This window comes from Rhinoderma darwinii, chromosome 1 (assembly GCF_050947455.1).
Source record: "Rhinoderma darwinii isolate aRhiDar2 chromosome 1, aRhiDar2.hap1, whole genome shotgun sequence".
Lineage (NCBI taxonomy): Eukaryota > Metazoa > Chordata > Amphibia > Anura > Rhinodermatidae > Rhinoderma > Rhinoderma darwinii.
The window spans coordinates 427,575,090-427,594,348 of NC_134687.1; positions in this window are offsets into that span (position 1 = coordinate 427,575,090).

Here is a 19,259-nt window from a genome sequence, read left to right on the forward strand (position 1 = left end):
ACAGCCAGACTGAGGAAGTCAATGGGGCTCCCGTAATGACGGGAGCGTTGCTAGGAGACGTCAGTAAATAGTCACTGTCCAGGGTGCTGAAAGAGTTAAGCGATCGGCAGTAACTGTTTCTGCACCCGGGACAGTGACTACCGATCTCAATATACATGTATCTGTAAAAAAATATATAAGTTCATACTTACCGAGAACTCCCTGGGTCTGTCTCCAGTCCGGCCTCCCAGGATGACGATTCAGTGTAAGTGACGGCTGCAGCCAATCACAGGCCAAGCACAGGCTGCAGCGGTCACATGGACTGGCGCGTCATCCAGGGAGGTCGGGCTGGATGCCGAAAGAGGGACGCGTCACCAAGACAACGGCCGGTAAGTATGAAAGTCGTTTACTTTCACTAGGGAAAGTGCTGTCCCTTCTCTCTATCCTGCACTGATAGGGAGAAGGGAAGCACTTTTCCCGCAGTCCGCAGCAGCTAGTCCGCATCAATGTACTGCACATTTTGTGCAGATCCGCAGCAGAATCTGCAACGCAGATTCTGTGCGGCATGGATGCGGACAGTTGCGGAGGAATTCCGCCATGTGTGGTCATGCCCTTAGGCTCTGTTCATATCTGTGTTTAGGGTTCTGTCAAAGTTTCCATCACTTTTGATGTCAAGAATAGAGCAGCATACAACTCTATTTTTGCCATCAAAACAACAGAAACCTCAATGAATTTGGCACGCTGCTATGGCTTCTATTATGAACAGAAGCCATAGTGCCCATGTGAACAGAGCCTTACCCATTTCATAATAATTTTTCTTAGTATGTGCTTAAATATTAAAAAAATTTTTAGAGCTCAAATGTTCAAAATCCAGTTAAAGTTGTTTTGATTTGAGATTCATTTCAAGCCATTGTGCCAGTGATAAGTGCCGTGCTCAGGAAAAAGTGTCAGCTGGGCGGCTCCTTTCCGACTTCTCACAGAGTCTGGCACTTAAAAAAGAAGTGTTGCAGTGCTTTGGAGTAAAACACAATTTAATGGAATCAGGGAACCTGTCACTACATCATGCTGCTCATGGTAAGGGCAGCATAAACCTGCTGACCGGTTCCTAGAGTACCTTGTAGAAGAGAAATGTGTTGGTTATTTTTTTCCTAACATGTTCCCAATCCATGACAAAAATGTACATCATGGTCGTCTGTCAGATGCCACACCATGATGTACATTTTCGTGGACCTGCGAGATCAGTGGCAGGAGCGGTGCTGTAATACACAGCCTTCCTCCTGACGCACTTGCCTGAATTGGAGATAACTTTGATCCCAGTAGATTACTCATTCAGTATTGTAATCAAACGTGTAGCGCTGTACAAGGGGAGAAGCTCCCTTGTAATGGTGATAGTGGCTCCCAGCGTCATGATTACTGGGGCTTGCGTCATCAGGGAGACAGCAATGGACCTGATATAAGGTCCCCAGGGCTGTCTTATGTGAATGCCTATTGTCATGACTCTGGGGTATATGGAGTAGCGGAGTAGCAGCTGGCCAAACAATAGTTAATAACAGTCTCTAGGACGAGAGTATCTCGATAGATGATTTGACAGACACTTGCTGCAGCTGACACTTGGCATTGATGACACTTGGCTTTGCACTGGAACAAACACAATTACTGTATACGGAATACGGGATGCAAGGAGGAATAGGGCAGTCCATTTTATAGTTCCTGGTATGCTGGGATAGGATGGGGGAGATTTTCTTGGTGCGTACGCTGGCTCTTTAAGGTGGGTTGTAAGCACGCGTACCTTATGCACAGTGGCAGCAGCAGCAAAGGACAGTCTTGTGTGTCGGCGTCTCAGAGGAGGGAGACGCCAGCAATAGCTCACAGATCTGCGGTCGCGGCCGTTGGAGGGTGCGGCCATTACAGTACCCTCCCTTACGCCCCTTCTTCTTAGGTCCAGAGCGTGAGAGGAATTTCCTGATGAGAGCTGGAGCATCCACATTTTCCTAATGCTTCCAAGTCCTCTCCTTAGGACCAAACCCTTTCCAGTTCACGAAGTAGAAGGTCCTCCCTCCTACCTTCCTGTAATCCAGTATATCTCTTACTTTTTATTTAATATTTCTATGCCCAGTCACAATATGCTGGCATTCAGAAGTGTGACAGTATATATAGTAAAATGTAAAGTTAAAACATCTATTTCGGACAAAAATTTTTTTAAAAATAGAACTAAAGTTTTTGTATAAATAAGTATAGCTTTTATAGGGTCAAACTAGGTCTTTAATAGCACACAGAGGGAGTACCGCACTATCATATACTAGTCCTTCTCAATGAATTAGAATATAATCAAAAAGTTGATTTATTTCAGTAATTCAATTAAAAAATTTAAATTCATATATTATATGGATTCATTACACACAGAGTGATCTATTTCCAGCATTTTTTTCTTTTAATGTTGATGATTATGGCTAATAGTTAATGAAAACCCAAAATTTTGTGTCTCAGAAAATTAGAATATTATAAAAGCCCAATTTCAAAAATGATTTTTAATACCGAAATGTTGGCCTACTGAAAAGTATGTTCAGTATATGCAATTAATACTTTGTCGGGGCTCCTTTTGCATGAATTACTGCATCAATGCGGCGTGGCATGGAGGCGATCAGCCTGTGGCACTGCTGAGGTGTTATGGAAGCCCTGGATGCTTTGATAGTTGCCTTCAGCTTGTCTGCATTGTTGGGTCTGGTGTCTCTCATCTTCCTCTTGACAATACCCCATAGAGAATCTATGGGGTTTAGGTCGGGCGAGTTTGCTGGCCAATCAAGCACAGTGATACTATGGTTATTAAACCAGGTATTGGTACTTTTGGCAGTGTGGGCAGGTGCCAAGTCCTACTGGAAAACGAAATCAGCATCTCCATAAAGCTTGTCAGCAGAGGGAAGCATGAAGTGCTCTAAAATTTCCTGGTAGACGGCTGCGTTGACTCTGGACTTGATAGACTTGATGTGATAATGATTTCCCATGTGCGCGCTTGCCCTTTAAGGCTGGGCAAAAGCGTACGTGCACACCCTACAAGACACAGCGGACCGGAGTGGAAGTGAGCGCTGGCGTCTCCTGGGAAGGAGATGCAATCCAGCGCTCAGAGATCCATGGCTGCGGCCACCGGGGGGTGAGTAAACCTGACGGTCCGTGGCCATGGACGCTACAGTATCCCCCCTCTTACTAGGGCCAGAGCGAGAGAGGAACTTCTTAATGAGAGCAGGGGCACTGAGGTTTTCTTCCGGCTCCCAGGACCTTTCCTCAGGACCAAGCCCTCTCCAGTCCACTAAATAGAAAGTCCTACCTCAAACACATCAGATGAACCGCTGGGAGCAACTGCGGGACTGGGAGTCTTACTGTAGCGGTTCAGGACCACTGGTAGTCAATGCAGGTTCAAAGAGATCCATCTTTCTTTTTAACAAAGAACCCGGCCCAGGCCGGGGAGGAGGACTTTCATATGAAACCCCTCTCCAAATTCTCCTTGATATAGATAGACATGGATTGAGTCTCTGGCAAGGAGAGAGGGTATACCCATCCATGGGGAAGAGAGGCATTTGGAAACAGTTCAATGGGGCAGTCATAAGCCCGATGTGGGGGCAGCGCCTCAGCCTCTCCCTTGCTGAAGACATCCGGAAACTGAGCGTAATGAGTGGGTAATCCTGCCAATGACTGAGGCAGAGGAGGCTGGACAGGATGGATCTGCAACAGACAGCGATCGAGACATTTGGAGCCCCATTGGAGAACCTCTCCAGAGTTCCAGTCCAGGACTGGGACATGTAGTCGAAGCTAAGGCAGACCCAGCAAAACAGGATTGACGGCTTTGGGCAAAACAAGAAACAAAATCAGTTCTGAATGAAGGGCTCCAACTTGGAGCTTCAGCGGCTTTGTCTCAAATACAATCGGATCGGGCAGAGGCAGTCCATTCACCTAGGCAACAGCCAAAGATGTCTCTAGAGGAACTGTGGGCAACTGGAGATGATCCACTAGATCCTTTTGGATGAAGTTTGCCGCGGACCCGGAGTACAGATAGGCAGAAACCCGATGCGTCCTCCCGCTGGACACTAAGGTCACAGGAATGGTCAGCTTGGAATTGAACCATTTATTTGGTACCGTTCCACCTAGGTTCGTCTCTCCAACCAATCCTAGGCACTGGGGTCTCTCTGGCCTCTGTGGACACAGACGCACAACATGGCCTCCGAAGCCGCAATACAGACAAAGTCCTGAAGTGCGTCTGAGTTGTCTCTCCTGGGTAGACAATTTGGGCCGGACCATCTGCATAGGCTACTCTGGTGGGACGACTGAAGAGGACAGTAGGGATTGCTGGAAAGTAGAAGCCAGCCTAGGAAATCCTCTCTCCCGCAGAACCTCTTGGGAACTGTCCCGGATCCTCATGTCAACCCGGGTGGCTAGTAAGATGAGATCATCCAGGGTAGGTGGCAGATCGCGAGTCGCCAGCTCGTCTTTAATCCCAGAAGACAGTCCCTGCCAGAATGAGGCCACCAAGGCCTCGTTGTTCCAGGTTAGTTCAGTAGCCAGGGTACGAAACTGAAAATCTAAAGCTTTTTCATCATCACTAGCATGTTTGGGTCTTCCGGATCTTGGTGCGTCTTTAATTGAACCGGTTATTTCGAAACGATGAACAGTTCTTTTAACAGTTGACAATAAAATTGGATCACGGATAGGATAAGTGGCATTGAATAAAGCCGCTACTTCTCGATAGGATCTTATTTTTTCTTCGCCATACCCTCTCATCATCAATAAAGGGATCCTTTCCGTTTCGGTCAAATGCATTTTGTGATATGACAATAGAAATGTACTAAAATGAAAATTACTCTCAGAATTAGCGCTCTCTGAAATTCACAAGCAACTACCGAAATGTGTACACATGAAATCATGTTACAATCGTAGACAAGGTCCATTTTGTATCGCCGAGGCCGATTGTAATTATACATAATTTAAAGTCACCTTGATGTTCATTCCCAAGCTCACACACACACACGCACACGCGCCCACACACATTTAGGATTTTACCCGCGCGGTACATTTTGGGTAATGCTAAACACCAGCGAAAAAAAACTCCCATTGTTTTGGTATTGAAAATAGCTTTCAAATGAGCCCCCACTCGACCCCCCATGCCATTTAAGATTTTGCTGCCCCCAAGGGGATGGGGGTGTTTTTTGTTGGCGTTAATGTTGGAAAAGTTTTATTTTAAATTTATGCTTATGTGATGGAGACCAAAGTGTTGAATATGCTATCAAGTGTGAGGGTGGTGGGCAGTCTCCATTTTCTATTCTTTATATGATGTGTGTAATTTTGTGCAGCGGCTATCTTGTCTGAAGTTCCCATCTTGTTTCTTTTGTAATGAATAAGAAAGACATTGTTCCTTTAAGACAGGTTTTCATGTTATTAAAGTTAGTTATCTTTGACCTTGGTTCTCATACGAAGCTTGCAGAGAAGGCACAGGAAGTGAGATGGGAGGAGGGCAAAGATGCTTGTGGGAGTGCCTCCCCCATTTTACAGGAATATTTTTGCCGAGAGAGATAAGGCCACCTGCAAACCTGATGTGTGAAGAATTATAATGATGTATCTGGAAAATATTGTGTGTCTGTATTTGGCTGAATAAGAAATAAGTTTATCCCATGTATAAAAACCATGATACGCAAGATATCAGCAGACAGAGGCTGAAAGATGACTTAATCTGATGTTGCTTTGTCTCCTCGTTAACGAGAATAAAGGGCCGCAATTCTTCAATTTGTTCCGATGATTCCTTGAATCTCATTGATAGATACAAAAATTATTATAACAATTGGTGCGTTGGAAGGGAATCCAACACCTCTTGACCCCTCGTCTACCCGAGGACTGCTTACCGTGAACGGGTTGAGTTATTCTATGAACTAAAAATAAATACCTCCAGCTGAATTGCTGTCAAATGGGACGCACGGGGTTGGAGTGAAGGATTCTAAAAAAAATCTATAGAGAGGAATTGAGGATTCAAGTTTTCATCTGAATAAAGGTAATATAATTTTGTATATATATGTTTTTATTATTTTTCATATTTAGATGTTATAAGGTTATGTGATAAAAACCTAAGTTGGATCTTAGGTAATAAGACTGGGTCTTAGTTATATTAAGCACAGGTCTTAATATGAAAAACCTGGGAATAACGGTTCTCGAGGTTAGTAGTCCATAGCCTATGTGAGAAGGCTACAGGTAAGAAATAACTCCATGCAGCTTGTAAAAGATAAAGTACTTGGAGATTTGGAGGATCTCTTATAGATTAAGGATTATAGAGTATTATGATTATTTGTTTAAAAAAAAATAGTTGAATAAGGAATTGTGTATGGCCAGGTGTTAAGTCCGTTAATTGGGCGTACTTTAAATGACAAAGTAAGAAATTATAGGTGGTTACAGTGTAAGTTGATATGAGAGAAAAGGCTGGCAGCCATAAGATGGACGTTTGGATGTGATGAATAGAATGGTTTGTGGAAAGTTGAAAGAAATGATTGTTATAGATTAAACATATCTTAAAGAATAAAATAATGGGATAATAAGTATTGAATGATTGAGATATGAGGGGAACAGCTGTTTGTCTTTGTAAGTGTCTGAATTGTGCTGTGTAAGGTAATGATGTGTATAGGTTTATGCTTCTGTGAATGTATGATATGAAACATATATGAGACTCCTTGACTGTGAAGAATAAATGTATGAGGGTTAAATACATAACACCCTGTGTGAATAAGGTAGTCCAATTAGGTATGGTTCTAGGTAAAATTGTTACCAGGACAAATTCATAGAAAAAATACTATTAAAACACCCAGGAACATTAAGTATATGACTGATCAGCATAATACTTGTAAATATTGGTGTGAGTGTGATGGAAAACATTAAGAAATTAAACTTTTTACTAATGTATTAACATGGAGAATGATGACGTGTCTTGTGGGAGAACAGAAGTTATACTGATTCTATTGTGTGAGTTACCAGTCACAGGAATTCCATCTGTTCAACTAACCATTGTATATAATAAATTTACCTTTATCTTTACCGCATTATATTATATAGACATGTGCCAGTGGTATTGTATATTTAGTCTCTCTATCTTCTGGTGTGCATACGTCATATTGGCTATATAAACTGCTGTAATTAATGATTTGATGTCCAATCCCCATAGTAAGGTTTTGGTTTATATTACCGATTGCAGAATATGTGTAATATTGTAAAATATGTAATATTGTTATACTAACTGTATGTTTCCTGTTTGAATGAACGGAAGTATATGGTGTAGTCCCTCTGTGTTTTATAGAGTTATCCACCAGAATCTGGGTCTAAGGTGAGACACTTTATTATAAACTCTGTGTGTGAAGTGGCGGGTAACCACTCCCGTCCGCGATTCTGGACAGCACTCTTGCACGTCCACGTTGTGACTATTATTGCGCTCGTGGTCAGGAGTGAGTTAGCGAATTAACAATTGAGAAAAGTAAGATAGAAGTGTATGTATTATTCGTTTTGTATACATAAGTTCTGCATCGTTTCTGTTGGGTTTATAAGCGTTTTCTACTATACTTCTATGTTGTGTTCTCTTGTGATGTGGATGTATGGACTGTTCTGTCACTAACAATACAGTGAATGGGTAATGGAAGGACCTGTGAAAGGTGTGTGAATGTATAAGGCAAGTGAAGGGTTACCCCTGAACTGTCCGTCTGCTATGAGGGATGGTAAAAGTCTCTGAATCCCATAAAAGGTCCGCTGTCTAATCTAATCCGTGTTACACTCAGTAGCAGGAGTTAGTAGAGAGTGAAGCAGGGAATGTTTGTGTGCCCTTTGTATCTATAAGAGTGTTTCTCTATTGTATATTTCTGTGCCTGTGCTTAAGTTACTAATCTCTGACTGCTATGCTATAGAAGCAAAATGTGACGTGCAGTAGTAAGGCTTAGTACCATGATATTGCCTATTAAAGGTGGTCTGACAAGATCCATATTGTGTCCCAGTAGTTTGGGACTTCAGTAGATGAGAGTGGAATTTGGGGTTATGGTAAAACCCCACCTCAGGGGACAAGGTGTGTTGCATATCCAGAAGGAAGCCGTATGATCATAATGATCTAGGCACATGGTAAATAAGTATACAAAATGTGGAACGGGTGGAGAACTGTGTTTCCAGCTCCACATTTGGGAGTACTCTAGATATTAAAGTGCTAAAAACTATTACTCTGTATTGTAAAAATGATGTAGAAAAGAAAATGTATTATAAATGGTTGGATTTAGTTAACACAGATATTAGAGTAATGCTCCTACAGCAATTATAACCCTACATGCTTCACCAATGTATTGTATGTCACCTAACATGATGATGATGATTATCTACTAACCATGATAAGCAGAATGTCAAAGCCTAGAACAGGGGAATATATCCAGTTAGTGAGTTACAGCAAGTAAAAGAAGTTTTGATGACTGATGGTTACACTAATGTAGATATCTCCAATGTGATTAAATCTAGGTGATTATAGAAAGCCTTGAACTTGTACTAAATTGTTGGAGTTGAAGAAACAAAGACAAAGGGAATAATAATAATAATAATAATAATAATAATAATAAACTGTTGCCATTATATTCATGTTGTAGGCAACCTACGTGTTAAAGCTAGTCTAACAAAAATAGCTGATTTCAGAGAAAAGTTGCTACAAGAACAAGAGGTTAAAAAAGACTCTTGGTGGACTAATACCTCCTTCTTTCTTAAATCCAGCTAATTGATTTAAGGGAATATCAGGATGGCTAATGAATATACTCAAACTGTGTTCCAAATTATTTTGTTTTGCATACTTGGCTATATATAGGCTTTCATTTGTTAAAATGCGAATGAACTGAAGTATAAGGTTGTGTAAAAAGACTGTTTTGTTGTTGTTTTTTTAATGTACCTTATCTATAAGTTTTAAATAATTAAAATTATCTGTGTACAGTCAGGTTTTAGCGTTATAAATATAGCAGCAAATTCCCCTGATATTGTCATCCGTGCAATGAAGGAACTGTTGGATAAGTGGTCCCCCAAACACTCCACCATTTGTCTATTGAAATATATTGATAATTTTGTGTTGTATCTCTGTTGACATATGTGCTCAAGAAACAGTCTCATTATTATTGTAATTTTCCGATATAGGTTTACTGCTATCCAAGACCACCCAGTCCCACACAACCATCACTATGCCTATGGTTGTAGAGAAAGGAGGGGAAGGGGTGGATGCCAGACCCTTAATGTACGGACTTACAAATGACAATGTCTTGTTTGATATGGAACATGAGCCTGATTGTCCCAGTTTAATGGAACTTGAAGCCCAAGGGTTACCAGGTGTCACTGACGTACCTTTGACTAACTATGATGTTCAGTATTTTGTAGACGGATCTAGATAATGGAATGAGCAGACAGGACCTTTCACCACCGGGTATGCAGTAGTCCAGGAAGGTAAGATAGTGCTGCAAAAGTCACTACCCTCCAGCAGCTCTGCCCAAGAGGCAGAACTCATGCCACTCGCAGAAGCATGTAAGTTGGGCACAGGTAAAAGGGTAAATGTCTATATAGACTCAAAGTACGCCTTTGGAGTTGCACACAATTATGGCACAATATGGCAAGCAAGAGACTTTCTGACTGCAGCAGACAAACCAATCAAAAATGCTGATGCAGTACAATAACTATTTGAGGCTTTAGCATTACTTATAGAAGTAGCCATAATTAAAGTGCAAATGCACACAAGACTAGAGACCCCTGAAGCAAAAGGGAATGCACGTACTGACCAAGCAGCAAAAGCAGCTGCAACCCTCCCCGTGAACAGAAATTGTGGCAGGAGGCCAGAGCTGTCAGAGGCGAAGAAGAGCCATGGCGTGTAAAGGGTAAAACGTGCTTATCATGTAGTCTTTTCCCAATGATGTGCGCCCTAGCGCATTCCCCAGTTCATAACTCAAAAGGAGTCATTAGTAGCAAAGTGTTACATCACTCGTTTGCCCCTGGATTTCAGAACGCAGCTGCTCGACATGTAGAGGGTTGCCTGACACAACCCCGGTAAAATGACAAAAACACCCAGTAAGCACACGCCTCGCCCTGATTTCCCCTTCCAGCGACTGTAGGTGGACTACATACAGCTACCCGAGGTAGGTGTATATGAATATGTCCTCGTATGTACTGACTTGTTTTCAAACTGGCCTGAGGTAGCCAGTAACCTATGCCACAGCTAAAAACACTGCTAGGAAAATACTCGGTGAAGTAATTTGCCGATATAAGGTCCCTGAAGTAATTGAGAGTGACAGAGGAACCCACTAAACAGAAGTATTAGGGCATATACTTACTAGCCTCGGCATCACACAGGCATTCCATATACCATATTACCCAAGAAGGTAAATATCTGTATGAAGGAAGAAAGTCAGCAATACTCCAAGCACCGAAACCTCTGTCAAAAAGACAAATGATGTCCTTTTTGGGTATGACTAACTTCTGCAGAAGTTGGATATCCAATTATGCTGCTATTACAGGACCATTGATGTCTTTGATTTAGGAGGAACCCCTTGCAGCCCAGGAGTCCATTAAATGGACTCCTGAAGCTGAGGAGGCATTTTTTCGGATAAAACAGGTTCTTTTAGGATCTTCAGTGCTTGGACTACCTGATTATTCAAAACCCTTTATTCAAACTGTAGATTATAAAAATGGATACATGATTTCAGTGCTAACACAGGAGTATGGAGGAAAGGATAGACCTCTATCTTACTACTCATCAAAACTTGACCCAGTAGCTAGAGCCTTACCTCCACGTGTTCAATCAGTTGTAGCCGCCGCAGAAGCTATAAGAGCTTCCGCCACATTAGTGTTATTTCATCCATTAACTCTTAAAGTACAACACGCAGTAGCTGTAAGACACTTGTCATGCATGACATTGTTACTTTCACAACCACATTTGATGATAGAAAGATGTACCACTTTAGATCCTTCAACCTTGATGCCTACTGCTGAGGATGGTGAACCACATGATTGCCTATCCTCCATAGCAGAAGGAGTGGAACCAAGATCAGATCTCAAAGATACTCCACTACGAAATAGTGATCTCATACTGTTTGTAGATGAATCTTGTAATAAAAATCCGGATGGCACCAATGCCACAGGGTTTGCAGTGGTCACACAAGAGAAAACATTACTAGCTAAGGCTTTGACTAAACACTTGTCAGCACAAGCAGCTGAATTAATAGCATTAACTGAAGTGTGTAAAATTGCAAAAGATAAAACAGTAACCGTCTATACTGATAGTCAATATGGATTTTCAATTATCCATGTGTTTGCCCAACAATGTTAAAATAGAGGCATGGTAACGTCTACCGGAAAATATATTAATCACAAAGATTTTATATTACAGCTCTTGGAGGCTGTTCAGCTACCAAAAGCAGTGGCAATATGTAAATGTGCCGCACACATAAGGAAAGACGACCCCATTTCAAAAGGAAATGAAAAAGCTGACATAGCAGCAAACATGCAGCTACAGGACAAGGTCATCTACTCATACAACAGACACTGCAAATTATAGATCTCTAAATAGTACAAGACATTCAAAAGTCCTCACCTAAGTCAGAACAAAATAAATGGACAAATAAAAGGAGCCACCATTCAAAATGGGCTATATATATCCGCAGAGAACAAATAAATCCTACCCAGCAACTTATTCAGATATGCAGCTATATTGAGCCATGGGAAAAGCCATGTCTCAACAGAGGGGATGGTAGAAATCATATCTAAAGTGTTCACGGCATATGGCTTTACTAACTATTCTAAAAAATTTTGTTTAACCTGTCTAATATGCGCCAAACATAATCCACAGGGGAATGTAAAACCAAAGAGAGGACAGTTCCCAAGTCCACAATATCCATTCCACCATATTTGTATGGATTTCATTGAATTAAACAAATGTGAAGGGAAGAAATATTGTTTAGTGATTATTGATGCATTTACTAAATGGGTAGAAGTATTCCCCACAGCAAGCCCAGATGCTATCATAGTCGCTAAAGCATTTGTAAAGGAGATAATATCTAGGTTTGGGATACCTGAGAAAATATACAGTAACAATGGATCTCACTTTGTGAATAATGACATATCCTTACTAGCACAGAACTTACAAATAGAATGAAAAAAATCACTGTGTACCATCCACAATCAGCGGGATTGGTAGAAAGACATAATGGGATACTATAAACCAAACTCAAGTACACAATGGAAGAAACTGTGAAGAATTGGGTATCTTGTTTACCATTAGTAGTCCTAAATATGCATGTGACTCCTACAGCCTCAGGGTTGTCACCTTTTGAAATGATGTATGATAGACCATTTGTAATACCACATTTGAAACCATTCTCTAGGATGGCAAAACACTTGCACTTTACACTTGCTGAATATATGGCAAAAATGCTAACCAACAAGGAAGTTTTTATCTCTAACTGTATTCCAGATGACCCTGTACCTGAACCTGTGAAGTCAGGAAATTGGTTCCTGATCAAAGTTATAAAAATAAATCACTGGTATCATCCTCGTTGGGAAGGACCATATCAGGTTCTGCTTACCACACCTACGGCCGTACAGATAGCCGAACGTACCTCTTGTATACACTTATCACACTGTAAGGTAGTTAGGGAACTGCCACTATCCTCCCAGGCTATAATCGACTGATCACTAAGGGTGGTCATTTGTCAGAAGTGACTGGTCTCAAACTTTAGCGTAGAAAACATCCAGAGCTTGGGGGGAGATAGGGCAAAATGTTATAAGTTATTCTAGGTTTCATATGGGGGTCCAAGGTGGGTCAACCAAAGGTATGGTATCACTGAAGGTGAGATTGCAACATATGAAATAGCTTTTTGCGCTGTGGTTAGAGACCAATGCACGGATAGAAACATAGCTCACAAACTAGCATATTCACATAAATATATTTGTACTATCTATGTAAATACCTCTTCTCTACATAGTTGCTCGGGTTTCAAAGACATGTGTTATTATAATATGGCCTTCATATATTTCCATTGTAGCGGTTTGGCTGAACGCCCAGACATAAAATGCAACTATTTGCTGTGATGTCCCTCATGAGAACAAACCACTAACAACTGCCCATTATATGCTTGTCTCCAGGTGTTTCCTGATGTCAGCATTTTAATGAACAATTATAGATATGTACTTGAAATATTCTTATGGTCTACTATTGGCTAAATGGGAGTATTTTGAGCACATTGCCTCGGATTGGTAAACCTCAAGCTTGCACCCCTTCTGAATGATAATATTGTAATTGAGTTTGGCAATAAACCCCCAGAGGAGTATGTCTGTCATTAATCCCTCTTTAAAAGAAAAGTTAATTATTATGAAGAAACTTATCTCTCCCTTTACAAGTACCACCAACGGTAACTAGTTATTTTTGACCTTCCGAAATCCTAATAAAAGGATAAGGGACTATATGTTATATGAGCTGATGTTCCAGGTACTGACCCTATAGGGCATTATCTATAGTTTATCTGGCCAACTTCACTTATGAAGATAAATTGGCATTAGAAACAGGTTACAGTGATAAAAATGAATGTTTAGCCTGGATGAGATACACTGCAATCCAAAATAATAGAACTAACTGTATTGCTTATGCAAAAGCCAGGCCTCATCTGAGTACTATACCTTTCAGGCTATCAGATAGGGAGAACCCACAAGGTTTGCAATGCGTGTTATCTTTATATAATGCATCATATAATCCAGGTGATAAATTATGTAAGACATTCTCTTTATTGTACCCACCTGTGGGGAGAGATGAAATCCATCCCTTAGTAGTTACTTACCCAGGCAACTACACCTGCTTTCTGAGGAATGGACAAGGTAAGAAAGCAGGGAACCTCATTGAAGCTGTCTATCCCTGGAGGTTCCTTTGACTATAGAATATACATAGATGAAGTAGGAGTACCCCGAGGGGTGCCAAATCAGATTGCATCATCAGGGTTTGAGTCTATACTTTTCTGGTGGTCTACGATAAATAAGAATGTTGACTGGATTAATTATATTTATTACAATCAACAGAGAGTTGTTGATTATACCAGAGATGCAATAAAGGGCATTGCAGATCAGGTGGGACCTACATCTTTAATGACATGGCAAAATAGAATGGCCCTGGATATGATACCAGCAGAAAAAGGGGGTGTTTGCAAAATGTTTGTATCTTCTGTTGTACTTTTATTTCCAATAATACAGCTCCTGATGGTAGTATTACCAAGGAATGGAAGGACTCAATTCCCTCTCTGCAGAACTTGCGGTAAACTCTCGAATAAATGACATCTTCACTAATTGGCTTGAAGGATGGTTTGGAAAATGGAGTAACCACATATCCAGTCTATTGATTTCCTTAGCAGCAGTGGCAGCCATACTTGTAACTCGTGGATGTTGTTGCATTTCCTGCATAAGGGGACTAATTCAGAGACTCATTGACACTTCAATTACTAAGACAATGTACCTAGAGATTCAAAGTAAGAACGTATACCATGACTTGGAAACACCCCATAACGATGGTCAAAATTCTGAAGGACTGGTGAAAACTTAAAGAAAGAATATTTTAGATGTCTCACAGAACATTTCTTGATACATTTACAACAGGGGGGAATGTTCGAAAAGTTTTATTTTAAATGTATGCTTATGTGATGGAGACCTAAGTGTTGAATATGCTATCAAGTGTGAGGGTGGTGGGCATCTTGTCTGAAGTTCCCATCTTGTTTCTTTTGTAATGAATAAGAAAGACATTGTTCCTTTCAGAGAGGTTTTCATGTTATTAACCCCTTAATGACCGCCGATACGTCTTTTTACGGCGGTCATTAGTGGGCTTTATTCTAGAGCGCCGCCAAACTACGTCGCTGCATTAGAATAAAGTAAACAGAGCAGGGAGCCGTGAAATCTCCCTGCTCTCAGCTGCCAGAAGCAGCTGAGGGCTGGGAGCGTCCCTGCTCTGCCGGGTGAGATCGATATTAGTATCGATCTCACCTGTTTAACCCTTCAGATGCGGTGCACAATAGCGAGCACCGCATCTGAATGGTTTTGGAGAGAGGGAGGGAGCTCCCTCTCATCTCACTGACACCCGGCGATAAAATCGCCGAGTGTCTGTGTCTTCTATGGCAGCCGGGGGTCTAATAAAGACCCCCAGGTCTGCCTGCAGCGAATGCCTGCTAGATCATGCCGCAGGCATGACCTAGCAGATGCCTGTCCGTTTTAAACGGACAGGCAGTAATACACTGCAATACAAAAGTATTGCAGTGTATTATAATAGCGATCGGATGATAGGGAAGTCCCCTAGTGGGACTAGTAAAAAAGTAAAAAAAGTTTAATAAAGTTAATTTAAAAAAAAAGTGAAAAAAAAAAAATGAAAAACCCAGCTTTTCCCCTTACAAAATGCTTTACTATTAAAAAAAACTACAATAAAGCAAAAAAGTTACACATATTTGGTATCGCCGCGTCCGTAACGACCCCGACTATAAAGCTGTTACATTATTTAACCCGCACTGTGAACGCCGTAAAAAATAAAATAAAAAACAATGGAAAAATTGCTGTTTTCTGTTAATCCTGACTTAAAAAAAATGTGATAGAAAGTGATCAAAAAGTCGCATCTACTCTCAAATGGTACCAATAAAAACTGCAAGTCGTCCCGCAAAAAACAAGACCTTATACAGCTATGCCGACGCAAAAATAAAAAAGTTACAGCTCTTCGAATGTGACAATGGAAAAATCTAAAAAATGGCTTGGACATTAGGGCCCAGAATGCCAGCAGGGGGAAGGGGTTAAAGTTAGTTATCTTTGACCTTGGTTCTCATATGAAGCTTGCAGAGAAGGCACCTGGAGTGAGATGGGAGGAGGGAAAAGATGCTTGTGGGAGTGCCTCCCCCATCTTACAGGAATATTTTTGCCTAGAGAGATAAGGCCACCTGCAAACCTGATGTGTGAAGAATTATAATGATGTATCTGGAATATATCGTGTGTCTGTAATTGGTTGAATAAGAAATAAGTTTATCCCATGCAAAAACAACATGATACGCAAGATATCAGCAGACAGAGGCTGAAAGATGACTTAATCTGATGTTGCTGTGTCTCCTCGTTAACGTGAATAAAAGGCCGCAAATACTACAATTTTTTTAGATGACTCCTTGAATCTCATTTATAGATACAAAAATTCTTCTAACAGTTAACTGGTACATTTTATGACCCCATTAAATCCCACCAAATTTCAACCCCCTACCTCTAGCTGTTCAAAAGTTATGAGGGTGTTCCAGAACTTTCGGTGTGCACTGTAATATACAGTGAAGGAAATAAGCATTTGATCCCTTGCTTATTTTGTAAGTTTGCCCACTGTCAAAGTCATGAACAGTCTAGAATTTTTAGGCTATGTTAATTTTACCAGTGAGAGATAGATTATATTAAAAAAAACACAGAAAATCACATAGTCAAAATTATATATATTTATTTGCATTATGCTCAGAGGAATAAGTATTTGATCCCCTACCAACCATTAAGAGTCCAGCATCCTCCAGACCAGTTACATGCTCCAAATCAACTTGGTGCCTGCATTAAAGACAGCTGTCTCAAATGGTCACCTGTATAAAAGACTCCTGTCCACAGACTCAATTAATCAGTCTGACTCTAACCTCTACAACATGGGCAAGACCAAAGAGCTTTCTAAGGATGTCAGGGACAAGATCATAGACCTGCACAAGGCTGGAATGGGCTACAAAACCATAAGTAAGACGCTGGGTGAGAAGGAGACAACTGTTGGTGCAATAGTAAGAAAATGGAAGACATACAAAATGACTGTCAATCGACATTGATCTGGGGCTCCAAGCAAAATCTCACCTCGTGGGGTATCCTTGATCCTGAGGAAGGTGAGAGCTCAGCCGAAAACTACACGGGGTGAACTTGTTAATGATCTCAAGGCAGCTGGGACCACAGTCACCAAGAAAACCATTGGTAACACATTACGCCGTAATGGATTAAAATCCTGCAGTGCCCGCAAGGTCCCCCTGCTCAAGAAGGCACATGTACAGGCCCGTCTGAAGTTTGCAAATGAACATCTGGATGATTCTGAGAGTAATTGGGAGAAGGTGCTGTGGTCAGATGAGACTAAAATTGAGCTCTTTGGCATTAACTCAACTCGCCGTGTTTGGAGGAAGAGAAATGCTGCCTATGACCCAAAGAACACCGTCCCCACTGTCAAGCATGGAGGTGGAAACATTATGTTTTGGGGGTGTTTCTCTGCTAAGGGCACAGGACTACTTCACCGCATCAATGGGAGAATGGATGGAGCCATGTACCGTCAAATCCTGAGTGACAACCTCCTTCCCTCCACCAGGACATTAAAAATGGCTCGTGGCTGGGTCTTCCAGCACGACAATGACCCGAAACATACAGCCAAGGCAACAAAGGAGTGGCTCTAAAAGAAGCACATTAAGGTCATGGAATGGCCTAGCCAGTCTCCAGACCTTAATCCCATCGAAAACGTATGGAGGGAGCTAAAGATCCGAGTTGCCAAGCGACTGCCTCGAAATCTTTTTTTTTTTTCTTTATTAAAGATTTTATTTTGAAAATATACACAACAAAACAGCATATACATGGTTTCATACATTTGCAAAATTCACATACAGTGCACTATAACCACTTCAATATCACATAAAGTATGCAAAGACACAGAGCAGCAGTAGGAGGTAGCCTCCTAATCAGTAAGCAAAAACTATATAAGAATGCAATGAAAATAACAGTACCATAAGTGCAGCAAAGATAGTGCATTATTTAGGGGAGCCAGTCCCCACAGGTGGATAACAATTATCGCATATAAGTGCACATTATACGACAGACTAACACTGACACAAGACAACAAAGGGAAACACATACGGACATAGCACGCAAAAAGTAGACTTTATGTAGGTATTCAAAAGAGGCCATCCAGCCAGAGAGGTAAATCATCACCACCCCGGAATCCAGACCACACTGCCCAGGTGCGGACAAAGAGCTCAGCTTTACCCTGATCAGCAGACATCAACTCCTCCATCCTCATAATTCCATTCACCTCCGTCACCCATTCCTTCAGGGAAGGCACAGTGCTGGACTTCCAATGACGAGGAATCACTGTTCTTGCTGCGGTCAAAAAATGCCGAAAGACACTCTTTTTGAGGTGTGAGAGTGATCCCGGAACCATGGAAAGTAAACCTACAGAGGCCGAAGTCTGAACCTCAGTATGAAAAAGTTTATTATCGAGATCAAAAATCTTTCCCCAAAAGGGACGAAGTTTGGGACAATCCCACCAAATGTGCAGCATGGTTCCATGAGCCTCCCCACACCTCCAGCATTCATCAGGTACATCAGGGAATATCCTATGCAGTAAAGAAGGACAGCGATACCATCTAGTGAGAATCTTATAATTTTTTTCCTGGGCAAAGCACGAGGTCGGCAGTTTATGTGCCAGGAAGTAAGATGTGCCCCACTCCTCAGCAGAGTGTCGAGTCCCCAATTCCTCATCCCATGCGGTGGTGAATGTCAGCTGGGAGTAATCGTATTTAGGGAGGAGGATCCCGTGTAAAAAAGACAGCACATGAGAGGGGGCAGTAGTCAACAACAAGTAGTGCTAGGGGAGAAGCAGACAACCAAGGCAGAGACAACAGTGCTAGGGGAGACATAGCCTTCTCAATGCGCACCAATTGCTTACCCGCACCTGAACGGAACCAGTCTACTAATCGCATCAGTAACGCAGCTTGGTGGTAGCGTTTAAAATCCGGCAAACCTGCCCCCCCTCCTTTTTCGGCCGACTAAGGACAGCAAAACGAACACGAGGCTTAGAGGAGCCCCAGACAAATTTAGTTATAGCCCTATGCAAAACTTGGAAGAAGCTCGTTGGAATCATGATAGGGACGGTTTGGAATATGTAAAGAAATTTGGGTAAAATGTCCATTTTTACCGCGTTAATGCGCCCAAACCACGATATGCGATTCCCACCATACGCCATTAAATCCTTCAAGGTGCGCTGCAGAATGGGTGTGTAATTCAAAGCGAACAGATCCGACTGGTGTGTGGGAATTTGCACCCCCAGGTATTTTAGAGATGTAGATTGCCATTTGAACGGGAAAACCCGAGCGAGATGGGTGGCTAAGGTAGTATCGAGAGATATATTCAATGCCTCCGATTTGGAATAGTTGACTTTGAAATTGCTCACATGGCCAAAACGCTCGAATTCCCCGGTCAAAGATGGCAAG